Genomic DNA, 8,779 nt, shown 5'->3' with positions numbered 1-8,779 from the left:
AACTCCATAAAGTACAAAAGTTAAAAAGCAAATGCCCCATCCCCTCCCTCCCAGCTCTCCCCACGGCCCTGTGCGCAGAGGTCAGTGTGACGGCAAACCCTGAGGGCTCCTTCTCTCTTCTCCTCCCTTGGAAGGGAACCGGAGCTGAGCTTCCCAGGAGGGGACAACTCAGTCACTGTGTAATCCCAGCTGCTAGGGAGGCTGAGGCAGGAGTATCACAAGTTTGAGGCCAGCCTCAGCAACTTAATAAGATCCTGTCTCAAAATAAAGAGTCAAATAGGGCTGGGGATATAGCTCAGTGGTAAAGCCCCTCTGGGTTCAATCCCCAGGCCTCACACATGCTCTGCCACTACACCGCACCCCCAGACCTATGGTTTAATTTTTTAAAAAATTATATTTATGGATCTCCCCGTTATAAAAGAAACACATATTTTTGTAGAAAAAAAAAGAAAAGCATAACTAAGAAAACAATATTTGCTCATAAAATATCACTGCTGCTATCTTTCATTTTTTTGCTGGGGGGGGGGAGTACCAGATATTGAACTCAGGAACGCTTAACCACTGAGCCACCTCCCCAGCCCTATTTTGTATTTTATTTAGAGACAGGGTCTCGCTGAGTTGCTTAGGGTGTCACTAAGTTGCTGAGGCTGGCTTTGAACTCGCGATCCTCCTGCCTCAGCCTCCCCAGCCGTTGGGATGACAGGCTGCGCCATTGCGCCCAAGTGCTACTGTAGTTTGATGGGAAAATCTCCTCGTCTATTTTCTCTGTCAATTATACAAATATAAGTACAAAAACACATTCACACACACATACGTAAGTCGTGCCCGGGTGGGACCTTCCCTTCTTATTAGACCGTGTCATTAGATGTCCTTGGACCACATCTTTTTGATGCCTGCGTGCGGACTGTCACAGAAACTCCCAATTACTGGGACCCAGTCCCCTGCCCCCTCCGCCGGCTTGGCCCTCCCTGTGCCCTGCTGGGCTGCGACGGCCTTGGGGGCGGGTACTCTGAGCGCAGGTCTCTGTCGCGGGAGGTGGAGGGGAGGGGCCACCGCAGGGAATCCCGGAACGCGGGGACCCGAGAGCCACCGCCTGGCCGATTGCACAGCGGGCAGGGCTGGCCCTGGCGGAGTGGCAGGGAGACGTGACAGGCAGGTGTCCTTGGCCGGCCAGGTCCCCCTCCCTCGGCACAGGCAGCGCACGTTCCGCGGCCGCCGAGCCTGTCCCTCTGGTCCGCGCGGCGCTGCGCCCCCCCCACACCGGCGCCTCCCTGCGCCGCGGGCGAGGCGCCCACACCCTGGCCACGGTGCCCGGCCGAGGATCGGGGCGACACAAAGGCGGCCATTTACAGGCTGCTGTGCAGGAGGGACAGCCCAGCATTGACACTGCGCCTGGGGACCTTCTACCCCGGACAGCCGGGCCCTCCCCGCGGGGATGCCGAGGAAGCCGAGGACCGCGGTGCCCGGAGACGTGCGAGCCGGTCGGTAGCACAGGACATTCGCCAGAGGGGGCCTGGCCAAGACGGGCCTTGGCCTGAGTCGCCGAGGGCTCCACAAAGAGGCTCCGGCCCTTCGGAGGCCGCTCTGCTGAGGCCCCTCCAGGGCTTCCTGCCATCCCTGCGCTGCTGGATAAGAAAGCCTCACTGTTAGAGGCGACCAGACGGAGTCTGTGTTCCCCGCAGCCTGCGGGACCCCGTCACCCGCGGGGAGTGCGCTTCACGGTTTACATGGTAACCTCCAAGGCCCTCCCAGGCCTCCTCTGACCACAGCAACCCCTTGAATGCCAGGCATGGAGCACACGCCTATAATCTCAGCGGTTCAGGAGGCCGAGGCAGGAGGATTGCCAGTTTGAGGCCAGCCTGAGCGATTTAAGGAGACCCTCAGCATCTTAGTAAGTCCCTGTCTCAAATTATAAAGGACTGGAGTTGTAGCTCATGATAGAGTGGTAGCTCATGATAGAGTGCCTCTGAGTTCCATCCCCACTTCCAAAGCAAAAGCAAGCAAACAAACAAAACCCACAGAACAAAAATAAAACTGCAAGGGAGAATTTCCTATCTTCATATTATAGATGAAGAAACTGATGTTCAGAGAGGATACAAGTCCACTGGCAGGGGCTGGGGATGTGGCTCAAGCGTAGGGTGCTCTCCTGGCATGCATACGGCCCAGGTTCGATCCTCAGCACCACATACAAAGAAAGATGTTGTGTCTGCTGAAAACTAAAAAATAAATATTAAAAATTCTCTCTCTCTCTCTCTCTTAAAAAAAAAAAAGTCCACTGGCAGGATAGGAACCAGAAATTCAGAGCAGAGGACCATGGACAAACGGGATACAGAGTTAAATAACACAATCTTTGTTCTCACCACTCACATGTCCTAAAGGGTGTCAGATGTATCTGATTTGGAAATGGGACTGTTATGGTTCTCACTTGAAAGAACAAGCACAGAGATGTGAAGTAATGCAACCAAGGTCACACAGCTCAGTGGTGGCAGAGCCAGCATTTGAACTCAGTGAGCTCCCCACTCCATGCTATTTACTTCTACACAACCCACAGCCAGAGGTGTGGGCAGGTGGGACTGGCACTGCCAGGTCATTGACAGGAGAGCTGGGCTCCTCTTCAACACAGGTAAGTTTTCAGGCTAACTGGGACCCTCCCCTGGGAGCACCTGAACGGGATGGTCTCGTTCAACCCTGTGTCCCCACTTGTCCCCGGTCCCTTACTCCTCAAAGTGGGGTCCAACAGTACCCAGGAACTGGTTTGAAATGCAGAATACCAGACCCAGAGTTATTAAACCAGAATCAGTATCTTAAGACTTGAGTGCGAATTAGAACGAGGGAAGCCCCCACAGCACTTTTGGAAGAAAGAAATTCGTCATTATTGTGTAGAGAAGTTCCAGGACCCGCAAGTCAGAGATCGGGGCCAAGGGCTAGCTTCTGAGGGAGGGAGGAAGAGTCCATGGCCCAGAACGCACCTGATCTCCTCTGAGTGCAAAGCCCAGAGACAGTGGGGAGCCAGCCGGGCACGGGGTGTGGCGCACGCCTGTGATCCCAGTGGCTTGGGAGGCTGAGGCAGGAGGATCGCAGGTTCAAAGCCAGCCTCAGCAACTCAGCAAGGCCCTAAAAAACTCAACGAGACTCTGTCTCTAAATAAAACACACACATACACACACACACAAACTCACAAAGGGTCGGGGATGTGGCTCGGTGGCAGAGCGCTTGCCTAGCCTGCTCCAGGCCCTGGGTTTGGTCCTCAGTACTGGGGGACACAGGGTGGAACCTGGGGAGGAGGACGACTGGGCATTCAGAAGGGCTGGGTTTAATCGCTGTCCCCACTCTACGGCCCCTGGCCTCAGTGTCCTCCTCTGTGAAGTGGGGCCGCTGATGCCCGCCCCCGGGGCTGTGAACAGGAACAGAGAGGGTTCCAGCAGGCGCCTGCGTGGGGGAGCCCTCCTGCTGTCCCTCCGGCAGGCTCAGGCCCCTCACCCCAGAGCTTTCTGGATTTCAGAAAGATCACGTGACACGTGTGCTGACACCACATAACACCCAGCAGGGTCCGGCTGTCCCTGTAATTAAACACAGCACATTTCTGCAGCCAAACGTAGGAACAGTGAGAGACGCAGCTGTAGATCACCTCGCCAGGCCAGGCCTGCAGCCAAGTGGGTTTATCCAGGCTGATGCTGGGGGGACGGCCGGGCTGGGAGGGGCTGCAGGCAGGGGTGAGCCAGCCCTGACACGAGGGCAGTCGGAAGTCACCAAGGTTGGGGTCTGTGTAGGAGCATGACCTAATCCAAGACAGAGGCCAACCGATTTGTCAGACTTGAAAACAAACAGGAAGTGGACATCCTGGAGTTACCCAGGTCCTGGGCCCTGCTCAAATTCCCCAGCCTGGAGGCAGGGATGGAGTGTGGCTCATGCCTGTGATCCCACAGTGGCCTCACACACAAGCCACCCCCACAGAACCACGCAGGGAGACGCTTCCGTCAGAGTGTCAGGGACAACCCACAGTCTCATCCGACACACAGGAACGTGTTCAATTACCATAATATAAACAAAAAGTAAACTTATAAGGGTTCCCTGGGCCAGGCGCCATGAACAGTGGTCTTTATTCTTACAGCAGGCCTCTGAAGTATGAATGTTTGTTCTACTTCATAGAAAAAGACACCGAGGTTCAGGGTGGCTAAGAGAGTTGGGGTCCCTGGTTCATGGAAGGGCAGTGACTGAGTGCTGCCATTAAACCACACTGCTGAGCCAGAGCCCACTCAGGTACCGGAGGCCAAAGCAGGAAAAGGTCAAGTCTCACAGCTGACATGGGGACACAGGCATGGCCTGCAGCTTTGGACACCCCCAGTTCACCCTGGCTCTGCCCTCAGCTCCCCCATATCCTTGTGTTTCAGTGTCTCTTGGAGCCCCAGAGAGTTGTGTTTGGACTTTCTCCTTTCTGACAATCTTTGTCTTCCAATGGGAGCATCTGGTCCATTTATATTTAATGTAGTTAAAAGTGAGTGCGTGTATTTGTGTGTCTGTGATTGAATCTCTCCTGTTCTTATGACTGGTTCCCTGTATTCTGCATTTCTTTGTTCTCCTTTTTCTCTGCTTCTTTTAGATTTATTGGTTTTTGGTTTGTGGAGGATTTTTGCCATTGAATTTTTCTTTCTATTAGTTGGGAGGTTAGACATCTTTCTGTTTGACCCTATCATCAACTGAATATTTTGAGGACAAAATCCGTGTGTGTGTGTGTGTGTGTGTAAAGTGTTTTGTATCACTGGTGCCATAGCTTCAAATGATCTTCCTTTCTCTCCTTTATTTATTTATTTTGGATGGTGCTGGGGGTTGAACCTGGGGCCTCCAGTATGCTAGGCAAGCGCTCTACCCGTGAGCTGTCCCCCTAGCCTTTTTCATTTAATTAACTAATTAGTTAATTAATTTTTTGGTACTATAGATTGAACCGAGGAACACTTTGCCACTGTGATACATCTCCAGCCCTTTTTATTTTTTTATTTTGAGACCAGAGCTCACTAAGTTGCTGAGGCTGGCCTCAAATTTACAATCCTCCTGCCTTGGCCTCCCAAGATGCTGGGATTATAGGCCTTCCCTGCCTTCGCTGGCTTTGATATGACCTAAAAGAAGAAGGAGAAGGAGAAAGAGAAGGAAAAACAAAACCAAGTCTTTGGTGTTGGATGGGCCCTGTTGGGACTCTGGCTCTAGCCCCCTGAAGCTGTGTATGGCTGTCTGATGGCTTTCCCTAAGACTCAGTGTCCCCATCTATAAAACACTGACGATGAAACCCACTCCGTGCTTTACGCTGACATTTCATGGTCTTAGGACGCCTGTCACCCTGCGCTGTGCTTGGTACAGAGAGGGGGTTCAGCGTGTGTCTGTCTCCTCCTCTTTCCAGACGGTGCCTCTCTCTGTTCCCTAAAACTGGCCCTGGACAGAGGCTCCCTGCGCTCCTGGTTGTATCACGGGCTTGACCCTGGGAACCTTCCCCAAAGTTTCCTCTGTGGGGTGCGAGGGTCCCAGGTGCCCGGCCGCAGCGTCCCCAGCCACGCACAGCCACAGTCTGGGGAGCGGGAGGCTGTCAGGAAATTCTGCCCAAACTGGGGGGAACGACCCGAGTCCTCAGGGAGCCCAGGGGGCCAGGAGGGTGCCTGACAGTGCTGTCCCCAGTCCTGCCTGGGAAGAGGGCCCAACCGAGCACCGCAGCCTCCCTTCCAGGAGGCAGGTGTGTCCTCTTGGTGAGCTGAGCTGTGACTCACAGACACCCACTCCCTCTGATTCTGTGTTGGCACAGCGACCCTCGGGGGCCCTCTCATTGATCAGGTTTCCCAGGCACCTCGAGGCTGGAAGAGGGTGTCCCACGCTGTGCAAACAGGTAGTACTTACTGCGTGACAGCCCCCCGCCCCCACGGGGACTGTTCCCAGACCTTGATCTATTTACCAATCAGCCCTGCAGGGTGTTTTGAAAGGTGAGGGTCAGCCAAATGTCCCCTGTTGGAATAACTCTAAAATGTCAGGGACTGGGACACAGCTCAGCGGTAGAGCATGTCACGTCCCTAGCTGCCGGGAGCCCTGGGTTTGATCCCCAGCAGTGCAAAGAAAAAAATGTAACTGCAGCTCTCTCAGGGGGGGAAACTGAGGCACATGCAGACCTCAGAATGAGACCAGGAGAGGCTGAATGGGAATGTGTGCATCCTGCCAGCCGGGCATGGGGGCCCACACCTGTGATCCCAGCCCGTCAGGAGGCTGAGGCAGGAGGATCAAGTGTTCAGTGCCAGCCTCAGCAACAGTGAGGCCCTAAGCAGCTCAGTGAGACCCTGTCTCTAAATAAAATACACAATAGGGATGGGATGTGCCTCAGTGGTCGAGTGCCCCTGAGTTCAATCCCCCCCAGTACCCACACCTCTAGGCTTTGACAGTAACAAGAGACACCGCAGGCTGAACGCCTGCACTATGTCCCTATCACTGTTCCCCATACACCATCTCCTTTAATCCTTCAAACCAGAACTGTCCAACATGGTGGCACTAAGCCATGGGTGACTACACAGCACTCAAAATGTGGCTAGTGCAACTGAGAAACCTGCATTTTATTTAGTTTTTAATTCAAAAACAGATACTTAACTTGGTTGTCAGAAAACTTTTGGTTTTTGGAACAACTTGGGTATGTATGAATGATTTTTTGGAAGTCGAACTGCAGATCAAGTATATGTACACTGAAGGTTTAGTGTCCAAGTGAGATGTGCTGAGGCGGGAAGCCCACGCTGGATTCACGAGGTGGGCAAGTGCTCTACACAGAGCTCTCCCCTCCCCCGACACCACCAATGTCGCAGACTTGATTTAGAAAAGGGAGTGTGAAGCTTTGTTCACTGTGCTTTTTAAAATTCATTTTATTTTTATGTTTTATTTTTTGCAGGGCCGACATCAGACCCAGGACCTCGCCGAGCCTGCTAGGCAAGGACTCTACCACTGAGCCATGCGCCCAACCCCATTATGTTTTTTATATTGATTAATGTTGACATGACAATATTTCTCATGTGTCAGGTTAAATAAAATATATTATTAAAATTTATTTTATGTGTTTCCTTGTACATTTTTTTTTTAAGCCAGACTCTTGCTAAGTTGATGAGGCTGGCCTTGAACTTGTGATCTTCCTGCCTCAGCCTCCCCAGTTGCCAGAATTACAGGCATGTTCCACTGCATGTGGCTCTTTTTACTTTTTATAATGTATCAGTTGAAAAAATTAAATCAGCCAGGTATGGTGGCATATGCTTGTAATCTCAGCGGCTCACGAGGCTGAGGCAGGAGGATCTCAAGTTCCAAGCCAGCCTCGGCAACTTAGCAAGGCTCTAAGCAAGTCAGTGAGACCCTGTCTCAAAATAAAAATAATAAAAAAGGCTGAGGATGTGGCTCAGTGGTTAAGCACCCCTGAGTTCAATCCCTGGTACCCCCCCAAAAAAAGTTAAATCATATATATGCCATATATGCCATAGATGAAAGCTGTCAAATGTCTGTAAGTTAGTAATGATATCGTGCCAATGTTAATTTTTGAGTTTTGGCAAATGGATTGTTGTTATGCAAGAAGTTAACCTTAGAGAAATAGGTGAAGGGTTTAAGAAAACTCTCTGATTATCTTTGCAATTTTTCTGTAAATATAAAATTATTCCCAAATGAAAAGTATAAAATACCCTCCTCCAAACGTATTTGCAATTATGTTATATTTCTATTGGAGACGTATACAACTCCATTATATATGTTTTTTAATTTATTTATTTTTAGTTGTAGTTGGGCACAATATCTTTATTTATTTATTCTTATGTGGTTCTGAGGATCGAACCCAGGGCCTCGAACGTGCTAGGCGAGCACTCTACTGCTGAGCTACAGCCCCAGCCCCCATTATATTTTTATTACAAAACTTTAAATAGTTCTGTGAGGTTATCATCTTCCCCTTACAGATGAAGAAACTGGTGCCCAAATAGGGTAATGGCTGCATTTCGGACTCATCTATCTATTTTGAAGCCCTTGGGTTTTCTGCTGAAGCCCTGTGGTTTCTGACTTAATGACACCGGCACCCACAGATCTGAGAATTTTTCTTGTTGTGCCCTTTTCAGAGGGCACTGGAGTGCCAGGTGTGATGATGCACACCTGTCATCCCAGCAACTTGGGAGGTTGAGGCAGGAGGATGGCAAATTGGAGGCCAGCCTCAGCAACTTAGTGAGATCTTGTAATCTCAGCTACTCAGGGGGCTGAAACAGGAGGATCTCAAGTTTGAGACCAGTTTGTACACTTTGGGGAGAACCTGTCTTAAAAGATAGAAAGGTCTGGGTTTGTAGCTCAGTGGTACAGCACTCACCTAGCAGGCATGAGGCCCTGGGATGGTTTCTAGCAGTGAGGGGTCAGGGCAGAGAGCACTGGTGTATGCCCCCACTGCTGCAGTAGGCCGGGAATGGTGGGTGGTAGAGAAGAGGCAGGGGATGTAGAACAGAAGCTGGGTGATCTGGAGGGTTCCTTTGATAATGAGATGCCATCCAGGATGGACCCACCTGAGGTCTAAGGCTGTAGGACAAAAGAGAAGGCTAGCCCAGCACAGTGGCACATACCTGGAATCCCAGTGACTTGGGAGGCTGAGGCAGGAGGACGGCAAGTTCGAGGTCAGCCTCCGTGACTTACTGAGGCTCTAAGTAACTTGATGAGCCTGTCTAAAAAGAAATAACTAAAAAAGACTGGGGATGTAATTTAGTGGCAAAGCACCCCTGGGTTCAATCCCCAATACCAAAAATAAATAAAT

The 8,779-nt window shown here is 51.2% G+C and overlaps 1 long non-coding RNA gene across 1 annotated transcript; it reads left to right on the top strand.

Annotated features, from left to right (window-relative positions):
- The first annotated feature begins 1,048 nt into the window (after positions 1-1,048).
- LOC124096720 (uncharacterized) lies at positions 1,049-7,063 on the top strand. The gene is made up of 2 exons (XR_006852986.2): positions 1,049-2,623; positions 6,908-7,063. It is a non-coding gene; the product is annotated as an uncharacterized LOC124096720 (long non-coding RNA).
- Positions 7,064-8,779: the final 1,716 nt, after the last annotated feature.

Source organism: Marmota monax, unplaced genomic scaffold (genome assembly GCF_021218885.2).
Source record: "Marmota monax isolate L192 unplaced genomic scaffold, Marmota_monax_Labrador192_F-V1.1 WCK01_AAM20220418_F8-fsc00127, whole genome shotgun sequence".
NCBI lineage: Eukaryota > Metazoa > Chordata > Mammalia > Rodentia > Sciuridae > Marmota > Marmota monax.
Note: the sequence above shows the minus strand (reverse complement) of the source record. Positions and strands in the feature narration are given on the sequence as shown.